This window comes from Malania oleifera, chromosome 2 (genome assembly GCF_029873635.1).
Source record: "Malania oleifera isolate guangnan ecotype guangnan chromosome 2, ASM2987363v1, whole genome shotgun sequence".
Lineage (NCBI taxonomy): Eukaryota > Viridiplantae > Streptophyta > Magnoliopsida > Santalales > Ximeniaceae > Malania > Malania oleifera.
In genome coordinates this window covers 56,493,196-56,516,157 of record NC_080418.1, presented here as the reverse complement: position 1 = coordinate 56,516,157, position 22,962 = coordinate 56,493,196, and the positions used below count along the sequence as shown (strand labels likewise).

Genomic DNA, 22,962 nt, shown 5'->3' with positions numbered 1-22,962 from the left:
ATTCAGTTGGCTCAAAACCTCTCTCGGTATTTCTTCATCGACAAACATTGTCTTCGTCGACAAATTCTCTTATATCCTCGTCAACGAATACCCTATATTTGTCGACGAAGCCCTGATGATTCCTTCAGTTATTCCTTTCAAAGTGCAATGTCGTCGACGAAGTCGACCTCCTCGTTTTGTTACTGTTTTCTATTTCTCTTCCTCTTTATTATTTAAATTCCATTTTTATTCGGATTGTCACACATCTTGTATCAGCAAGAACTAGATATTGCTTTAGATGATAAACCAGTAGATATAGGTGACAAAAATTGGGAAAAGATCAATAGTCAGGCATTTGATACGATTCGTTTATGTCTCGCCAAAAATCAAAAATATTGTGTTATAAGAGAGACATCTGCAAAGAAATTGTGGAAGACATTGGAAGATACATTTATGACCAAGAGTTTGAAAAATCGGCTCTATTTGAAGAAGAAATTGTTTCGCTTCCAGTATCAACCAGGTATTTCGATTAATGACCACATAAATGCTTTCGATAAAATTTTGGCTGACTTGTTAAATTTGGATGAAAAGGTGAAAGATGAAGATAAAGTCATATTGTTACTAAATTCTCTCCCTGATGAGTATAAACATTTGACCACCACTTTATTGTATAGGAAAGATAAAGTTACTTTTGATGCTGTTTATACTACATTGATTAGTACTAAATGCAAAAAGAATGATCAAAAGGTCCATATGGAAATAGCAGAAGCACTAACAATAAGGGGACGTTCTAAGAGTCGCATGCCTGGAAGGAAGAGTAAATATCGTGGGAGATCTGCTAAAGATGAATGCGCCTTTTTTCGTGAGAGAGAGCATTGGAAGAAAGATTGTCCTAAATTACAGTAGAAGAATAAGGGCAAAGCACATTCTAATGCCAATATAGCCAATAATGATGGAAGTGAGTCAGATTTTTCTCTTGTTGGAAAATCTTCGTCACATTATTTTGGTGAATGGATTTTGGATTCTGGTTGTTCTTATCACATGTGTCCCAATAAAGAATGATTTTCTAATTTTGAAGATTTAGATGGTGAGATTGTTTTTATGGGAAATGATAATACTTGTAAAACAAATGGAATAGGATCAATACATTTGAAATGTCAAGATGGAACTACTAAGACCTTGACTGATGTTAGGTATGTTCCAAGCATAAAAAAGAATCTGATTTCATTGGATGCCTTAGAATCTAAAGGGTTCACTATCACTTTGAAAGATGGAACCTTAAAGATTAAATCAGGTGTGCTATTGGTGATGAAAGGAATAAGGAAAAACAACTTGTATTATTTATAAGGTAGTACAGTTATCAGCTCAGCAACTGTTCTGAGAAAGATGCAGGTTCAGATACAACCAGGTTATGGCATATGCGATCAGCACATGTAGGAGAAAAATCATTGTAACAATTAGCTAAGCGAAGTTTGTTAAAGGGTGCAAAGGTATGCAAACTTGAATTTTGTGAGCATTGCATTCTAGGAAAACAAACTTGAGTGAAATTTGGCATAACAATCCATCAAACTGAAGGTATTTTAGACTACATCCATACAGATGTATAAGGGCCCACAAAAATGGCTTCGTTGGGTGGTATGCATTATTTTGTCACTTTTGTTGATGATTTTTCCAGAAGAGTTGGGTGTATTCTATGAAGCATAAAAATGAAGTGTATGATATTTTCCTTAAGTGGAAAAAATTAGTTGAAACTCAAACTAGCAGAAAGATTAAACGACTCAGATCAGATAATGGTGGTCAATACACGAGTGACCCGTTTATGAAGGTATGTCAGGATGAAGGTATTATTCGACACTTCACAGTTCGAAATACACCACAGAAGAATGGGGTGGTAGAGCACATGAATCGGACTTTACTGGAGAAAGTTCGATTTATGTTGTCTAATGCTGGGTTAGACAAAAGGTTTTGGGCTGAGGTTGTTAGATATGCATGTCAACTCATCAATCGTCTACCATTATTAGCAAAAGAGGGAAAAACACCCTATAAGGTATGGTCTGGAAAGCCTGCTAGTGATTACGATTCTTTACATGTATTTGGTACTATGACTTATTATCATGTCAAAGAATCTAAGTTGGATCCAAGAGCCAAGAAAACAATATTCTTGGGAATAAGTGCAGAAGTCAAAGGATACCGTCTTTGGTATCTAAAGATGAAAAAAATGATTTAAAACAGGGATGTGACTTTTGATGAACTTGCGATGATGAAGAAAACAATATGCAATGAGTCACAAGTTAAAGAGAAAACCAGTGATACTTAACAACAGGTGGAGGTTGAGACAATTTTGGGAAACCCAGTGAGAAATGAGACTACACAAGGTAACTCTATAGTTACTGTGGGGAATAGTGTACAAGAAGAGGAGATTTCAATTCGAGAATCTTCATAGTAATAAGAATCAATTGTTTCTCAAAGGCCAAGACGAGAAATTCGAAAACCTACTCGGTATGCTAATATGGTGGCCTATGCACTTCCAATTGTGGATGATAATGTTCCTTACACTTTCAAAGAAGCAATGAGGAACTCTGAATTAGACAAGTGGAAAAGAGCGATGGATGAAGAAATGCAGTCTCTTCATCAGAATTAGACTTGGAAGCTAGCCCAGCTGCCCAAGGGTAAGAAAGCAATTGGTTGCACATGAGTTTATGTAAAGAAAAAAAGATTTCCAGATGCAAATAATGTTTGCTTCAAAGCTAAATTTGTAGCTAAGGGCTATGCACAGAAGGAAGGCATTGATTATAATGAGATATTTTCTCCAGTTGTTAAACATTCTTCCATTCGAATTTTGTTGGCTTTGGTAGTACAATTTGATTTTAAACTAGTTCAACTCAATGTAAAAACTGTATTTTTACATGGTAATTTGAAAGAGGAAATCTATATGACTCGGTCAGATGGATTTTAGGTTGCTAGAAAAGAAAATTGGGTATGTAAACTGGAAAAATTGTTGTATGTTTTAAAATAATCTCCAAGACAAATGATTTCATCAGTTTATGATGGGTCAGAAGTACATTAGAAATAAACATGATCATTGTGTTTATTTTCGTAGACTACAAAATGGATCTTTTATATGTTTACTCTTGTATGTTGATGATATGTTGATAGCTTCAAAGAATATGGAAGAAATCAACAAGTTGAAAAGTCAGTTACATCAAGAGTTTGAGATGAAAGATCTTAGTGAAGCAAAGAAGATACTTAGCAAGGAGATTCGCAGAGACAGAATGAGAGGAAGAGTTAGTTTGTCTCAAAAACAGCATTTGAAGAAGGTAGTACAGAGTTTTGGCATGTCTGAGCAATCAAAACCAGTAGGCACTCCTCTTGCTCCTAATTTCAAACTTAACACAGCTTTATCTCCTAAATCAGATGAGGAACGTAGGTATATATCACAAGTTCCTTATACAAGTGTTGTTGGTGGTTTGATGTATGCAATGGTTTGTACTAGACTTGATATTTCACAAGTTGTTAGTATGGTGAGCAGGTATATACATGATCCAGGTAAAAGACATTGGCAAGCTGTGAAATGGATTTTGAGATATATTATGAATACGATTGATGTTGGTATAGTATTTGAGAAAAATTATATTATTGTCAACGTGTTGTTGGATATGTGGATTCTGATTTTACAAGTGATTTGGATAAATGTCGATCAACTACTGGATATGTTTTTACATTTGCTAATGGTCCAATAAGTTGGAGGTCTACCTTACAGTCTACCATTACATTGTCTATAATAAAAGTAGAGTACATGACAGCCTCAGAGGCTGTTAAGGAAGCTATTTGGTTGCAGGGTTTACTTGAAAATTTAGGAATTGTTTAGAAGCATATTGTTGTGTTCTGTGATAGCCAGAGTGCTATTCATTTGGCAAAGAATCAAATCTACTATGCACAAACGAAGCACATCGACGTTCGATTTCATTTTATGTGGGATATTATTGATGGAGGTAAGATACTTTTTCAAAAAATTGCTACAACTGAAAATCCTATAGATATATTGACCAAGATTGTGACAATAATCAAGTTCAAACATTATTTGGATTTGATCAATATCCTGCAAGTCTAAATATTTGTGGAAGGCGCCGATGATGTGGAACTCCAGAAAATGTTGGTGACTAAAAAATTTATTAAAAAGGTAGAGATTTGTTGTTTTTTATCCCACATTGGTAGAATAGTCTCACATTAGTATAAAAGGTTGTTTTGAATTTTTTATATTATTAGTCCCATATTTGAGAAAAGTGTTTTTTGGACTTTAGGTTGAAACTATATAAAGAGCTCAACTATTCATTTGTAAAACACATCTCAAAGTTGTACTTTGTCAAGAAGTAGTAGATTGATAATTGACGCCCAAGGATGTAGGTAATTCTATACCGAACCTCGTAAATTTCTTGTCTTGTTTTTTTTACTATTTTATTATTAGTTCCTGCATTACTTTAATTTATTATATATTCAATGGCAATAGTTGTAGTATTGGTATTTGACACAAGTGAGGTGCCCGGCACAACAGAGACATTGATCAGATTATAAGCATCCAAGTACAAAATTTATGTTCTATAGAAACAAAGGAACAATATACCTCGTCATATTTTTCAAACTAATCCTGTTCCTCCTGACTGCAGTTTTGCCCTATTGGTGAGACATTGATCATCCCACTACGAAACTTTATAAATGTTCCCCTATAACATTTTTAGAAGTTTCATTAAGAAAAGCATATCTGGGATTTCATAGGAATTGAAATTTAGGCTTCTAGATTATTAACAAGGCGATTTGTTAAGCAAGCCTACTAACATGACATACAGAACTCTATAAATGTTCCCCTATAAAATTTTTAGATGTTTCATTAAGAAAAACATATCTTAGGAATTGAAATTTAGGCTTCTAGCTTATTAACAAGGTGATTTGTTAAGCAAGCCTACTAACATGACACACATGACAATTGAAACTTGGAATCGAGTTCACTAACCTTTTTATTGAGATATCCAAGTCAGCAATATAATGCAGCATAAAATTAATAAACTTTTGCACAATCATATGCAAATGTATAATGAAAACCAAAAAGAAATGCTTTGTGCACCAGGAAATGTTATACATATATGATGTTCAACCATACTGGCAATCCCTCCATTAAGAAAATCTGTAAAATAAGACAATCATGGAACCTATGACTCCTTGAGCCATAATTATATGTAGATCAACCAGATGCTTCTAATGACCATGTTGATCCATTTCTTCGACAGGCAGGTAATTTTATACAGGGCAATTTTATTGTTCAACCATTAATGTGTAAAATCCTGCTTCTAGAACACATGTTTTTTTTTACCCAAATTAATGATCTCTCAATATGGTTAATGATAAGGAATGCTCTCTTACCTTGAGTTTTTCTTCTCCTAGAAATGACTTCAAACTCTGCAAAAAAGAAACATTCAACCTATTTTGGAGCATCTGCATTTGAGCAACAATAAAAGAACCTCGGAGCCGCATTTCACCTTTTTTTTCCAACACGCAGACTCCAATAGCTATCTTCTTACCAACATTTCCTTCCTCGACTTCCATCGCTCTCCCCAGTCCTTCCTTATCTCTCACTTCCTCTCCTTCTCCCGAAGCTCAAACTTTCCAAACTATCTTCCCCAATCTCACCGTTGCTGCTCAAATTCAATAACACGGCCAAAACAACAACAAAATCATCAGAGGCAGAGCACCGTAGCCATTGGAGCATAACAGAGAAATCTCAACACAAAGCAAGAAAACAAAAATATAAAAAAAAAAAGACAAAAAATCAAAAAAACGAAAAGAGAGAGCGAGAAATCTGCAGGTACAAGAAATCTGCCACACGCACCGGCACTCCTCCCGCTTCTACGCCGCCTCCCGCCGTGAAGCCCCCGACCACTTCTCCCAAATCATCTCTCGCTCCGACGATGACCACGCCCCCGGCTGCTTCTTTGGCTGATGAGTCCCCGGCTCAGTCTCCCCCCGCTCCCCCGTCGTTGACTCCTGACCTTGCTCCCACTGACGCTGAGCCTGCTGGTACTCCCGCTGGCTCTCCCGCCGAAACCCCTGCTGCCAGCGGAGCCACTTTGAACAGAATCGCAGCCGCCGGATCCGCCGCCGGGATTGTCCTCTCCGCGGTCTTGCTGCTGTAGATCTCATCTGAACTCTCTCTTTTTCCGGTATCGATAGATTTAGGATATTTATGAGGATAGGAGGGAAAAGGAAGGAGGGAGTCCCGGGTTTTAATTTCAATGTGAGACTAGTACTGCCAATATGTAAAATCGTCTGGTGAAATAAAAATTTTATTTTTCTTTTTAAATAAAAAAATTATTAGCAACGATTTTCTAAACTGTTACTAATAGAGGATTAATAATGACAAAATTATAAATTCGTCACTGTTATTATGAAATAAATTTTTTAAAATTTTTTTAAATAAAAGAACTATTAGTGACGGTTCTCTAAACCGTCCCTAATAAGGTACTAATAGTGATGAATGTACAAAACTGTCACTAATGTTGTGAAATAATTATTTTTAATTTTTTAAAATAAAAGAACTATTAGTGATAGTTCTCTAAATTGTCATTAATAAGGGACTAATAATAACGAAAATTCAAAACCACTACGATAGTGAAATAATTTTTTTTTATTTTTTTAAAATAAAAGAACTATTAGTGACAATTTTATAAAAAGTCACTGATAAGGCACTAATAGTGACGAATGTGCAAAATCATCACTAATGCTGTGAAATAATTTTTTTTATTTTTTTTAAATAAAAGAAATATTAGTGACGGTTCTCTAAATAGTCACTAATACGGGACTAATAGTGACGAAAATCAAAAACCGTCACTACTACAGTGAAATAAATTTTTATTTTTTAAAATAAAAGAAGTATTAATAACAATTCTCTAAATCGTCACTAATAGGAGACTAATTGTGACGAAATTCCAAAACAATCACTATTATTGTGAAATAATTTTTTTTAAAATAAAAGAACTATTAGTGACAGTTCTCTAAACCGTCACTCATAAGGGTCTAATAGTGACGAATGTGTAAAACCGTCACTAATATTGTGAATTTTTTTTTTAATACAATAATAATAGTGACGGTTTACTAACCGTCACTAATAAGTTCCTTTTAGTGACGCATTTAAATCGTCACTAGTACCTCAAGAATCGTCGCTAATATTTTCCCACGATAGTTTTCGTGTGAAAATTGGTTTCCCGCACTTGTTTGAGTAGTGGAAACTAGGTTTTAGTGACGGAGGTATTAGTGAATGATGAAATTTTGTCACTAAAAGTTCAGTATTAGTGACAGATTGAATTTCGTCACTAATACCTGAACTATTAGTGACGATTTAAAAAAATCGTCACTAATACTGAACTTTTAGTGACGAAAGTTCATCCTTCACTAAGACGTTCGTCACTAAAAACCAATTTTCTTATAGTGATTCATCACTAAATTCTTCAAGTGAGCAAGAATAAGAATTTACCTCGTCGTCTCTTGCTATGAAACAAAGGTTTTCTATGTCTTGATCACTTGATTCACTTTTTGAGTCACTTAAACTAGAGTCGTCCCAAGTAGTTGCTTTCATTGCTTTCTTCTTCTTCTTGGCTTCTTTCTTGAGTTGTGGACAATCAGGCTTTATATGTCCTACTTTCTTACAGTTATAGCAAGTCAGGATTCATTCTTTGTTTCTTTTTTTCTTGTGTTGCCATTGTCAGTTTTGGCCCTCGAAATTTTTGAGCAAATCTCTTCTTCTTTTTTTTTTAACAATTTTCCTAGTCGTCTAGTGAATAAAGTTATATCATCATCGTCTAATTCATCGTCCTCTTCCTCACTTGATCCTTTTGTAGCTTTAAAAGCTATTGACTTCTTTTGTTTACTACCTTCAGTAGTTCTTTCATTTATCGTCATCTCATACGTGAGAAGTGATCCTACCAATTCATCTAGGGAAGTGTTTATTAGATTTCTACCTTTAGTTATGGCAGTGGCCTTGGGTTTCCAAATGGGAGGAAGTTCTCAAAGGATTTTCCTAATCATCTCATAGGTAGAGTAGTTGTTACCTAGTGCATTTAGAGAATTAATTGTGTGGGTGAACCTAGTATACATACTAGTGATAGACTCCTTAAGGTTAATCCTAAAAGCCTCATACTCACTGGTGAGCATGTCAATCCTACCATCCCTTACATCAACTGTTCCTTCATATGTTACTTCAAGCTTATCCGAGATTTTCTTAACTAATTTACATTCCATGATTCTATTGAATTCGTTGGCATCTAAAGCACAATATAGTGCATTCATTGAACTTAAGTTTATCGGTAGCATCTTCATATCAGTTTCATTCAATTCCTTTTCTTCTTTGGGGATTTCTTTATCGTCTACACTCTTAGTGGGAATAAATTCACCATGTGTGACTACTTTCTAGACGTTCCAATCCATGGTTTGTAAAAATATCCTCATTCGTTGTTTCCAGAAGGTGTAGTTCACACTGCAGAAGATAGGAGGTCTAGATGAAGAATGGCCTTCACCAAAAGGGGAAACACCTAAGTGTGTCGTAGGGATCTTTGTGTAGCTACTAGTTAAGATTTACTACAACCTAATGCTCTGATACCAATTGAAATTAAGATATATTCCCCAGAAGGGGGTGAATTGGGTAATTAAAATTTATTAGTGGAAATTTAGATTACCTTAAACCTTTTTAATTTAAAGTTTTCACAACCACACAGTCTCAATGTCTAAGCACCGACCATACTATACCAATCGAGAATCGTAGATATGAATATGAATATCAAATATGAAATTATAATTCAAACTCAATACTTCAATTAATTTAGTTAAGCAATTATTAAAATCGTATTTTCAGCAATAGTCAATAATGATTTCAAGATACAAATTCAGTATTACCACTATGATTATCTTAGCACATATGCTTCAGTTAAATGGTCAATCGCAAACCCTTTACCTCAAATTTTTCACTCAATAATTTCGCAATTTATGCTTGTCATAATTTTTAATCTAACAACATAAACATACAACCAATCTCCAAGATACAAGTTAGTTCAATCACAACAAAAATCAAATATTCAGCAAGTTCCCAATATCCAGCAATTTCTTAATGATTATATAAACATACACGCAGGTTATAATCTTGCAAGAATTTAAAGAGTTAAGGGAAGAAGAGATGAACACCAAAATTTTTACAAGATTCAGCCAGTGGCCTATGTCCTTGCTTCAAGTAACCTGCTTTGAGGATTTTCCTTTCCACTTCGTTATCAGGTCAAGTAAGCCTCTCTCCATTCAAGGTGGAGATGCCTCTTTAACGAGAACAACCCTCTCGTTAGGCAGCAATTCAAATACCTTGAATCGTAAAAAAAAAACAACCAAAACAAGATGGTTTGTACAATAGAAATACTCTCAAAAGAGAATATTTGTACACATTAGAATCAATACACTTCAATAAAATCAATAAAGAAGTTGAAGCTCAAGATTATATCACCAGTATTTTGATTAAAGAGTGAGGATTTTGAGAGATTGAATTAGAATTTCGTGTGAAAATTTAGCAATAACACAACAGCACTTCAGGAAAACTTTCAGCTATATAACTCAAAAAATATAATTCGTGTGTGTTGTGAGTCAACCTAATTTGCTAAAATATAAACTATATAAAGAGCTTAAATGTTTCTTACCGTTTTCCCCAAGTTTTCTTCCAATCCAAAATACCTAATAAAAATCATTCAATTTATTGTTTGACATATGCCTCCTAATTGAGTCTAAATGATCCATCCAAATACCTGCTTCTCATCCTACGTCAACCCATTTCTCATACCATTTCCATTGATCATTGTTTCTACGAGGTAGAGACCCCAAGTTTGGATTTTGCAACACCATTCTTGATTCAAAATAGCTTCAAATCCCACCGTTGATACACCATAATCACTTTAGAAAAAAAATAAATACAAACTTGCAAAGCAAAAGTTAACCCCTCAATTATAAACTTATTTATTAGCTAAAAATTTTCTTCTCCCTCAATAGACAACAATACACCTTGAACACCATTAAGTGGTCGATCAACCACCCTATGCTATAATATTTTTTTCCTAAAGAGACTAGTGGTGGGTTCATGGCCCTAGCAAAGTAAACAGACAGTAAAATATGAAGAACAATTCAAAACATCCAAGAGGCATTCATTCAAGCATGTATGAACCTTAAAAGGAATGTATAAAAATTCAAAGAAATTCAAAGAAAATTTAAAGGAATATGAAGGAAGGAATATATGATGTTGGCTTTAGTGTATTCCCAAAATTGAGGGTGAATTGGAATTTAAAACATTTTCCTAGGTTTGACCTAAATAGCAGCAGAACATTCACAACCTAGGGTCTGTCTATGCAGTTCCAATATGCACAGATAAATATAACATGGAAATTAAATCATACGCAACATTCACACTATAACATACACGTGCGGAAATGTAGATTGCGGAAATATAAACAATGCACACACGATGTGTTATCGGGGTTCGGCCAACTAGGCCTACGTCCCGGCCTCTAACCCACAAGCCTGAGGATTCCACTAATGGCTCACTTAATGGGTGGAGCGGCACCTAATACAACCAGTTTAATTAGCACAGGGCTAACATCAACCTTTAAACACTCTCCTTGCGGCGCAAAGAAGGACCTAGGTCAAATTCACAGGGCTGACCCAAACCTGATCCTTCTGGGCTAGATCAAACCCCCTCAGGCCACGCTTGGAAATACAATAGTATTTTTCACAAACAAACTGGTACAGTGATTATGCTTTCATGTAAAGCAAATATGTACCCAAATACGCGCAATATAATCAATGCACCTCAATGATGTATGAACTATAAGTTCGGTGCTCTACATGTGCAATCAACACTTAGAATAATGACTTTATCTAATCAAGCACAAGAGTGTATATCAAACAAGCTATTCTTTGAAAATGATTTTTGCACGCAAAAGTATAGGCTTAGGTTACTTGCAATGATAATGAAAGAACCACAACCTTCCAAGTCTTCCCACACAAGATTTATCAAGTTAAATCAGTAGAAGAACTTGATGCTTCTACTCTCAATAAAATCAAACAAACAATATAATCTAATGAGAGTATGAGCAGGCTAGATTGGACACAAGCACTTTGGAAATACTCACAATCACTTGAAAGATCTAAGAAAATGAAGTGTATGGGTGCTTTTGAGTAGCATAGGCTAAAATAGGGTTTTGAATTTTGAGAGGGTTTTGCCCTAATCAAATTTGCTAATCCTCTCTAATTAGGACAAATGAATGAGTATATATAGGCAATGAGGATTTTTTGACCGTTGGGGACACAATGGGAATTATCAAATTTATTTAAAAAGCCATTAAGAAAATTAACCCAGTTTACCCCATTTAAAATTCAGTAAAAATTATTTTAACCCGTGAAGTTCGGTCACCCGGCCAGAGGTTCGGGTGCCCAAACAGACTTAGTCAAAAATCCGGTTTTTAGTGGTTCGGGTGCTCGAACTGTGAGTCAATCGGCCGAACAAAAGTTAGTAGCATTTTTTTGTTGGTTCGGGTGCCTGACTCATAGTTCGGTCGGCCGAGCCCAATTTGAATGTGTCATTCATTTGCCCAAGTAGTTGAAAAGTGCCCTAACACAGGTTCGAGTGCCGGAGGACGATACGCTCAAAACGAGTTCGGGTGCCCGAATACAAAGTCAACATGTTGACTAGTTTGGTCGCTCGAGCCGTTTTATATGGCCTGGGTTTGGTCACTCGAAGCCTCTCAACATTTTCCATTCACTTCATTTTAGCCTTGATTTGATTCCCCTGATATGAAAAGTGATATTGGGAACTTTGTGCACTAAGTGTTGGGACCTAGAGTCTTTCTAAGGCCTTTGAGCTTTAGTTCCTACATGCATGTCATGCATTAATTATTACAAACTGTTCCTATATTACTATTATAGACCCAAATTATACAAAATATAAATTACAATGAATCTTCAAGGTCTTTAGTCTTCAAGTCTTCTCATGTGCCAACATATGATCTGATAATATAAACCTACACACAAATTGGACAGACATTAAATACCAAGGTATTTGTCATGATCAAAACAAGGAATGACCCATAGGATCGACAATATCCCAATTTTTTTATGATGACAAATACTTTATGCAAAAGTGGGTACAGCCAAGAAAGGCTCCCCTTGACTTTATGCATAAAAACAATTTCATTTAATAGTAGGTAATTAAATTTAGATTTTAGCAAAGTACCCAGTTTTGCCTTTTCTCCCTCTTTTGGCAACAACAAAAAAGGTTATAAATATAAAGCATGTAAGTAAGACATTTGAGTATGAATCATTAAAATACACAATAAGATTGGGAAATTTGTTTTAGAAATTTCAACAGAATGCTGTTTGAAAATAGAGCATTTTCCCAAAAATACCTATATAGAATGACCTGATTGAGTTTTAAATTTACAACATATCCAAAATAATCAACTCAAACAGTTCAGTATTCTCAAAACATAAATATAACTATCAACATGCAAGAGATATGATAGTTATGCATTTCTTAGCACAAACGAAATCAGATTTAGAAATTAAGCACACAAACTATATAACTAGTCATTTAAAGATTTAAATGACATGAAAACTAAATTAAACCATAAATATGCACAAACCATGGCAATTGAAACATATCATAAGACCCATGAAAGATTTGAGTTTAAAACACACGACATATGATACCAAATAGAAGGTTTGAGCATAAAAACAGTCTAACTAGTTCACATGCATTTTTATGTGTAGTTTACTGAACCAATTATGCGACTTGAGAACTATATATGTATATATGTATATATTTAAAATATATATCCCCCTTATGATGTTTGCAAAATGGTACTCGAGGTTGCTTGCTGAAAAAGAAACTATAATTTAAAAACACATGCCACATTATATTAAACAACATATCTAAGCTAACTATATAGGTGAGCAAAACAGGGTAGTAATTTAATTCTAGATGCTCCCCCTATCAATTTGAATTATTTCTTAGATGAGATAAACTGCTTATACCAGTTAAGGACTAATTTCATTTAACATGCCATGCAGTATAAGCCTTCACATATAAGTCTTTTAAAAGGAGCATAATGGATTAAGATTTATTCATTTTACCATGCATCCAATATAATCATCCCTATATATTACACATGCATCAAAAAGCTATACAAAGGCATGAAATGATATTCATAACCTAGAACAATCTATATATATTCATAGACCATTAAGCACATGATATGATGTTTAGGGTTTTCTGAAGAGCCTCAATATTCAAAAGATGAATTGATGCATATAAGTTATTTATGCGCTTTCCATAGGGATGGAGTTGAGCTCCCCTAAGTATGTGATAATTATGTAAGGATGAAAGTGTGATATTTTTATTTCAGTTTTCACTCATCCTTTCAAAAACATTTTAACCTTTGTATTATCATAATCATCTTTAACACAAGGTTTTGGTTTGGGAAAAATTTCTGTCGAAATTTTGACAGCATGTCGTCTGTAAATCGGACATTTCCCAAGTTTTCATGCACCAAAACCTGATAGACTCAAGTAATTAATTCAAAATAATTCAATTTGAGCATGCGAGAACCTATAATCCACTACTAGCATGCAATTCTCATTAACTGCATCCGCCATGCAGGAGGCTTTTAATAACAAGCATGCAATCAGGTAGTACAATCAACTCAAGATATTCAATATAGTTCAATAGAAGTTCGTGCTAGAAAAATACATAAACTATCTATCAAGGAAATTCTAACAATTTATTAAATCAGGGATAGTCGACTACAATGCTGATTTCATAAAGGCATATGAACATAAAAGGTATGATATCAAGAGAGAATGTTAATTTATATATATGAAGGGTAAAAGCTCCCCTTGAATTATGCACTCAACTCATTAAATGCCTTTTTAATTTTCTACTTTCTTTAGCCAAGCGTTATAAGATTTTCAATGGTTTAATCTTGGCATGAACACTTTAGGCTTATTGGACCAAAAGGTCACATGCAATACTTCTTCAGGGTCATAAGCCAAGGTATGCCTCTTTACTTATGAATTTCAATATATGACAGAGGCACAAGTTCAAATGGCTTTCCATTTTTAAAGTTCATGCATAAGTTTCTTAATCATTTGCATTTCCATGTATGTTGAAACCTATAGCAATTTTATTAGCCATTCAACTTCATTTCTAAGTGCATAAAGCTCTAAGGATATGACTTAATGATTTAAGAGCTTGTGAAGTGAAGATAAATAAATACTCTTTGAAAATTTAAATCACTAATGGGAACAGAAGAGTATTTAGGATAGATAGGACATTTTTCAAAATATTTCTGTGATGGTAATCATGTCCATGCTTGGGCAAAGAGCATATAGGATATGTGAATGTTGTGAACAATGCTCTTTGGTGATTGGAAAGTATCCTTTAGATATTATCATGATTTGGAGTAAGGATACAAACGAAGGAAAGGATGAATCTATACCTGATATGATCGTGGTTTGGTAAAGATTTCCTATAGAGCGATTAAACCAAAATTAAAGGTTTTTCAATTTAAACTCAAAGGGACCAAATCCCTAGTGGATACCTCTAATTTGGTTATAGCTGTGAGAAGTACTCAATATATATTAGTCATTTATGATCAATAGTGCTTTAAGCCTAGAGTGATGACTTGATTTTGATTTAGGTTTTTTATATTCAAAAATGAGTTTAGGGTATAGTGATACATGATATAAGATAGAACCCTAACACTCAATTTTGTGCAATGGACAATAGTTGCTTAACTTTGTGATTTTCATGTTAGCATGGGTTAAACATTTAAAATTAATTACCTGGCAAAGATGCCATGTCCATTTGGAAGTGGATAAAGATTCTTAGTATAACAAGTTTGTTTAGTGAGTGTGTATACTATGATTTTCATTTTAAGCAACAATCTCTTCCCAAGCCTACAGTCATCACAGCCCCCTAAACCCAAGCTTAGGATCTAAGGAAACATTTAATAATAAAGTAATATTAATTCAAATCCATTTTTCCTTAGGACCTACAGGGTTTGCTTTCATGATCACCCATGTCATTTCTTTGCTTAAATCTCTGGCACTTCTAGATGGATAAATGTATATGATGTGCCCTTTTCTTTCACCGTATAAGCATACTTTATATGCATGTGAAAAATTTTGCTTACTTACACTAGATGAGGCATGTAGACAAATATGGGTTTCAAAAGATGAACCATTTTTGAAAGAAATAAATCTTTTTACTCCAAAATGTTTTACATGATCATTCTTTTCATTTTTAAGTTTGGGTGTAAGTTTAGAATAATCATCCACGTCTTTTTCTAAGCAGATAATTTTCAATTCGTTCTTAATCTTTCTCTTTTCTAATGAGGCATGACAGTCTTTTGCTGCCAACTTTTTACTTTTGTTTTTCAGAAAGATTTTCTGCTTAGACATCCTAACTGTAATCTCATGAGCATTAAGGATTTTTCTTTTCGGTTTGTCATAAGATGTCATGCTTCCAAAATTTGATACACATGATTCAACATAAGATTTAATACAATTATTTTCACATATATCATTAACAAATTTTTCACAAAATACAACAGATGATTCATTCCATAATGTATTGTAAGACTCAATATGAGAATCATCACATGCATAATTAAAAAAATTACTATGATATTCAACAGATGATTCAGAATTTGACACATCACATGATTTGACACAAGAATCATCACAGTAATCATCACATGAATATATATATATGTGTCATTGTCAAAGCAGTCATTAGATGTGACTGATGAGTCAACATAAGATATATCATTAGTTTCAGTATACGAATCATCACATGCTTCATTACATGAATCAGTAAATGAGGTAGTGTAAGATTCATATACCTCATCATCTACTAATGCAACCTGCTCATGATTAGCCACGACCCGATCATCATTTAGAGTGGCAATTTCTTTTTCCTAGGTCTCTCCATATCTCTTTTCAGCTCAACCCAGATCTCCTGTGCACTATTACATACCATAATCTCATGAAGAATATCAGTAGCTAAAGCATAGTACAATAAATCCATGGCATATGAATTTGCATGCATTAAAGTAATATCATTTTCTACAGGCATACAAATTCCATTCATAATCACCTGCCACGCCCTCCAGTTCATAGATTTTATAAACATGCGCATTCAAATTTTCCAGTGGGTGTAGTTAACACCACAAAATAATGGAGGACTAGTGGGTGACTATCCCTCACAATGGGGATACACCAAATTGAGCCATTGCGATCTTTTACAAAAACTATTAAGTCAAGTGCAACGAGGCTCTAATACCAATTGTTGGCTTTGGCATATTCCCAAGAGGGGGGTGAATTGCAATTTAAAACTTTTTGCTAGGTTTGACTTAAATAGAAGCAGCACATTCGCTACCTGAGGTCTGTCTATGCAGTTCCAATATGCCCAGATAAATATAACGTGGAAATTAAATCATACGCAACATTCACACTATAACATACACGTGCGAAAATGTAAATTGCGGAAATATAAACAATGCACACACAATGTGTTATTGGGGTTCGGCCAATTGGGCCTACGTCACTGCCTCTAGCCCGCAAGCCTGAGGATTCCACTAATGGCTCACTTAATGGGAAGAGCGGCACCTAATACAACCAGTTCAATTAGCACAGGGCTGACATCAACCTTTACAAACTCTCCTTGTGGGGCGGAGAAGGCCCTAGGTCAAATTCATAGGGCTGATCCAAACTTGATCCTTCCGGACTAGATCCAACCCCCATAGGCCACGCCTAGAAATACAACAGTATTTTTCACAAACAAATTGGTATAGTGATTATACTTTCATGTAAAGCAGATATGTACCCAAATACGGGCAATATAATCAATGCACCCCAATGATGTATTAACTATAAGCTCGGTGCTCTACATGTGCAATCAACACTCAAAATAATGACTTTATCTAATCAAGCACAAGAGTGTATATCAAACAAGCTATTCTTTGAAAATGATTTTTGCACACAAAAGTATAGGCTTAGGTTACTTGCAATGATAATGAAAGAACCACAACCTTCCAAGTCTTCCCACGCAAGATTTATCAAGTTAAATCAGTGGAAGAACTTGATGCTTCTACTCTTAATAAAATCAAAACAAACAATATAATCTAATGAGAGTATGAGCAGGCTAGATTAGACACAAGCACTTTAGAAATACTCACAATCACTTGAAAGATCTAAGAAAATGAAGTGTATGAGTGTTTTTGAGTAGTATAGGCTAAAATAAGGTTATGGATTTTGAGAGAGTTTTGCCCTAATCAAATTTGCTAATCCTCTCTAATTAAGACAAATGAATGAGTATATATAGACAACGAGGATTTTTTGACCGTTGGGGACACAACGGGAAAAATTAAATTTGTTTAAAAAGCCATTAAGAAAATTAACCCAGTTTACCCCATTTAAAATTCAGTAAAAATTATTTTAACTCGCGAGGTTTGGTCGACCGGCCAGAGGTTCGGGTGCCCGAATAGACTTAGTCAAAAATCCAGTTTTTAGTGGTTCGGGTGCCCGAATTGTGAGTTAGTCGGCCGAACAAAAGTCAGTAGCATTTGTTCATTGGTTCGGGTGCCCGGCTCATAATTCAGTTAACCGAACTTACCAGTTCGGTCGCCCGAGCCCAATTTGAACGTGTCATTCGGTTGCTCGAGTAGTTGAAAAGTGCCCTAACACAAGTTTGGGTGTCCGAGGATGATACACTCAAAATAAGTTCCGGTGTTCCTTAAGGTCTTTACGGTCTTTGAGCTTTAGTTCCTACATGCATGTCATGCATTAATTATTATAGATTGTTCCTATATTACTATTACAAACCCAAACTATACAAAATATAAATTACAATGAATCTTCAGGGTCTTTAGTCTTCAAGTCTTCTCATGTGCTAGCATATGATCTGATAATATAAATCTGCACACAAACTGGATAAACATTAAATACCAAGGTATTTGTCATGATCAAAACTGGGAATGAACTATAGGGTCAACATATGATCCAATTAATTATATTAATTAAATTATTAACCTATAAAGCATACACTACAAATCTAATTAAGTAATTGGATTCCATCTAACCATCAAACCCCCCACACACACACACACACAGTAATAGAAGAAGAAGAAGAAGAAGAAGAAGAAGCAAAAGACACGCAATGTCACTCACACACACGCTGTCACACACACACACACACACACACACATACAGAGAGAGAGAGAGAGTGAGAGAAGAAGAAGAAGAAGAAGAAGAAGAACACACACACTGTCACATCCACACATACACACACGCGTGCACACACGCACACACACACATAGTAATATATAGAAGAAGAACACACATTATCACACACACACACACACATAGTAATATATAGAAGAAGAACACACATTTTCACACACATGCACACACACAAAATAATATATACAACAACAACAACAACAACAAGAGGACGAGGCAGAAGTGGAGGAGGAGCAGCAGACACACTTGGATAGTGGGAAGAAGAAGAAGAAGAACACACACGCACTGTCACACACACACACACACACACACACATGCGCGCGCTCTCTCTCTCACACACACACATAGTGCACACACAAAAACAACAACAACAACAACAATAACAAAAACAACAACAACAAGAGGACGAGGCAAAAGAGGAGGAGGAGCAGGCACAACAACAACAGCAACAACAACAACAACAACAACAACAATAAGAGGAAAAGGCGGAGGAGGAGGAGGAGAAGCAGGAACATTTGGGCAGCGACGACGGTCTAAATGGCAGCAGCGGCGGCGACGGTGGGAGGAGGGAACAACACAGGGAGGAGGGAAATTTGGGGGAATCGCCACGCGCGAGGGGAAAATACTAATTAGTATTTTTTTTACTTAAGCTTTTAATTTATTTTAATTTTATAAATTTTAACCAAACAGATTGTTGATTTTTTTTTAATTTTTTTTAATTTTTTTTTAATTTTTTTTTAATTTTTTTAAAAAATTTGTTTATAGTGATATAAAACGTCCCTAAATTTTTTCTATATTTTAATTTCCAAAACCAATAGCCCATCCTTTGTAGTATTTCAAAATTAGAAGTTTAAATATCTAAAATATTGTGCACAATTAAATTTCTAAGGCCAAATAGTCGAATTCTCCCAAAGGTATTATTCACCCTCATTGTGCAGCTGAGACATTATACTCTTCTATAGACCTAGAATGGACAAAACCCATTGAACAATTAAGATATTGGCTTTAAGTTGTGGGTCTTAAAGGAATAAACTCGACATTTCACAAAGAATAAGCTAGTATTTCTAGTTGTATTTTTTTATTTAATTATTATTTATATTTATATTTATTATTATTATTATTATTATTATTATTATTATTTTGCAATAGAGGTCAAAGTCTAGTCCTAAGACTGCAAACAAGCCAAACCAAGTTGAGTTGTGGCGAGCTCTAGTTTGACTCAACCTTAAAGTTTTTCTTATTTGAGCTTGGCTCTTTAGTGTATATATATACATATATATATATATATATATATATATATATATATATATATATATAAAACTCAATTTTGACTCAACTAAAGTTTAAATGAGTCGAGCTCAAGCTCAAACTTGACTTGAAAGAAGCTCGTTTCAAACTAACAAATGAACCAAATCACTAAGCTAATTAAATTGATTGATAATTAACAAATATAGTTTGAGAAATATATATTTTAAGGTAGAAAATTTAAAATCAAATATTTAATGATATTAATATCGAGTTTGTTCATGAGCCTAATACCGAACTAGTTCACAAGCCTATTATCGAGTTAGTTTACAAGTTATTAACAAACTAGTAAACAAGTCTGTAAACAAACAAATAAACGAGCTGGCCTATGAGTTTAATAAGTCAAGTATGAACTAACTCAAACTCGGCTTATTTAGTTGATGACCTTGAAACACTACAAAAAATAAGGTTATTAGTCAAGAATCAAAACCGTCATAGTACTTATAAATTCGTCACTAATAGTATTAGTGACGAATTTATAAGTATTAGTGACAGTTTTAAATTAGTTGCTATATTTGCCGTTACTACTAACTATTAGTGACGAATTTTAAATTCTAATACAGTACTAGTTACGGATTATAGTCGTCACTAAAACCCTAATACCATCGCTATAAATTCTACATCGGCTCTGCTCAAATTCGTCACTAATAGTAGGGTATTAGTGAAGAATTTAAATTCGTTACTAATAGTAGGGTATTAGTGATGAATTCAAAATCGTCACTAATAGTAGCATATTAATAACGGTTTTCAAATTCGTCTTTAATGGTAGGCCATTAGTGATGAATTTTAATCCTTCACTAATAATTTAAAAAAAATTAAAAAAAATTTAATACTAATTTTTTTAATCATCAATTCTTGTAAAAATATGTAATTAAATTTTTGCATACATAACCTGAAACCATAATTACTACAAAATTCATAAATTATTCAAAATTTTGAATTTAAATACAAATTCAATTAAAATAAAGAAATAACATTTGTTTAGATAACAAAAAAAATTTCAAAAAATTTAAAATTCAAATACAAATACATTATACAAATTCAAATTAAAATATAGAAATTCCATTTGTTCAAATAACAATAAAAATTACAAAGAAATAATCAAAAGTTGCATCCGACGACTGTAGTGCATGCATGACATTGTGCTGATGTTATGACAGCCGCGAACCCTGCAAATTAAGAATCATAAAAAAAAAAAAAATTAGTATACAAATGGAGAGCATAATGGAAAGCTGGCACTCAATATAATTAGGAAGAAAAATATAGAGAGTGCGCCGTACAATTATTTTCAACCCTAAATGAATAACTGAAATGAATGCGAATGGTGTACGTATGAATATATACAGTTGCATGCATCAAACCACGCACGTAAACACTTAACTCGTTCTCAAAATAGAATATCCTTGGTGGTGGACAGATGATAATGTTTATCCATAGTTAAAAACAAATGATATGTCATGTATGTTCATAGATGCAAATTTAGGGTTTAATGAAATAACTTTTCGTTTAACTTTCACTCATCCTTTCAAAAATATTTTAATATTCATTTTATCATAATTATCTTTGTACATGATTTTTTTTTTTTGGAAAAAATGTAACGAAATTTCGGAAGCATGCCGTCTGTAAATTGGACATTTTCCCATAAAACCTGTACCTAAAACATGGCTTTTTTTTTTTTTCACAAAATAAAATATTTCAAGCATGCAACAACCTAAATCCACTACCAGCATGTAATTCACAATATACTGCATTAGTCATGTAGTTGGCATTCAACACAAGCATATATTCCAGTAGTTCAATATACAATTCATGTAACATAATACCATCCATCAAAGAAATATTACCAAGAAAAAGTTAAAACAAAGTTCAACTAACCTTGAACCTCATCAACAAAGTTGTATCCTCTTTCAGGCAGAAATTGACCTAGCCTCTAATTCCATAAACCACTTCTTCCAAGCCTCAACCCTCGCCTCGACTCTCGCCTTCACGAGAACTCCGAATCGTTCAGCTTATTCTTCACATAAGCAACAACCTCCTTCTCACCTTCATGAGAACTCCTCGAAGCCCCAATAACATCTCGCATCCCTCCTTCCTCCTCTTTTCCCTATAACTCGTTACTCTGTTATCCTCTTTCAAACGAATGATCGTCTCTTTAGCATCTTTGTACTTTTTCTCCAAGTCTTCCAATTGATCTTCAAGCAAGGGTTTACTAAGCGCTAGCTCTCCATTTTGCTCTTCATTCATGAATGAACTTCACTAGAAGAGCATATACAATCAGAGAGCAGAATGGAGAGCTGGCGCTCAGTAAACCCTCACTTGAAGATCAATTGGAAAGCTTGGAGAAAAAGTACAAAGACACTAAAGAAACGATCATTCGTTTGCGAGAGGATAACAGAGTAATGAGCTATAGGGAAAAGAGGAGGAATGAGGGATGCGAGAGGTTATTGCGACCTTCGAGGAGTTTTCATGAAGATGAGAAGGCTCACGAGGGCAAGGCGAGGGTTGAGGCTCAGAAGAAGTGGTTTGTGGAATTAGAGGTTAGGGTGATTTTTTTTAAGTGACGACTGGTGAGTGAGTGATTTGTTTAAACCTTTTTTTGTGAATGGACTAGGCAGCCAAATGAAAGGCCCAATCAACTAATTCAATTTAAGTCTGAAAGATATAAGTGGTAGAAAACAAACAAAAAGAAGATATAAGTAAGCTTTGAAACACTATGATCTCTTTAAATATATACATACACACATACATACATCCATAGATACATATATACATATATATATATATATATATACACACACACACACACACACACACACACACACAAATATATATACATATATAGATTAAGATTGAATGCTTTCCCGTCGATAACATATGATGGGTGATGACTAACGACCCTACTAGCTTAAGTGTGGGTTACGAGCGAAACTTTCAAAGTTGGGATTAGAACTCAACCATTACAAAAACATTTTAGTAAAAATCCACGGAGCCGATCAGCATCATAGGAACTGATAAATGGGACCCTTACTGTTGAATCAAGTGTAATCCCAAGAGGGAGGGAGGGGCGAATTGGGTATTTAAAAAAATCTTTGACAATTATTTACCTCTTAAACCCTTCTTATATATTTACCAATGACTTCTTGTTACTCAATTACTAATGTGTAAGGCTATCCAACCTATACATGCAATATACAAAATTTAAATGCAGTGCTGAAAATAAAGAGTAAAGGGAAAAGAGAAGACAAATACAGTTTTACGAGGTTCAGCCGACTTGACCTATGTCCTCGCCTTGAGCAACCACTAAAGGAT

General features: G+C 34.3%; 1 pseudogene; it reads right to left on the bottom strand.

Annotated features, from left to right (window-relative positions):
* LOC131148206 (phosphomannomutase-like) overlaps nucleotides 1-6,237 on the bottom strand; it is a 29,946-nt pseudogene extending 23,709 nt beyond the window's left edge.
* Between the last annotated feature and the right edge of the window lie 16,725 nt (nucleotides 6,238-22,962).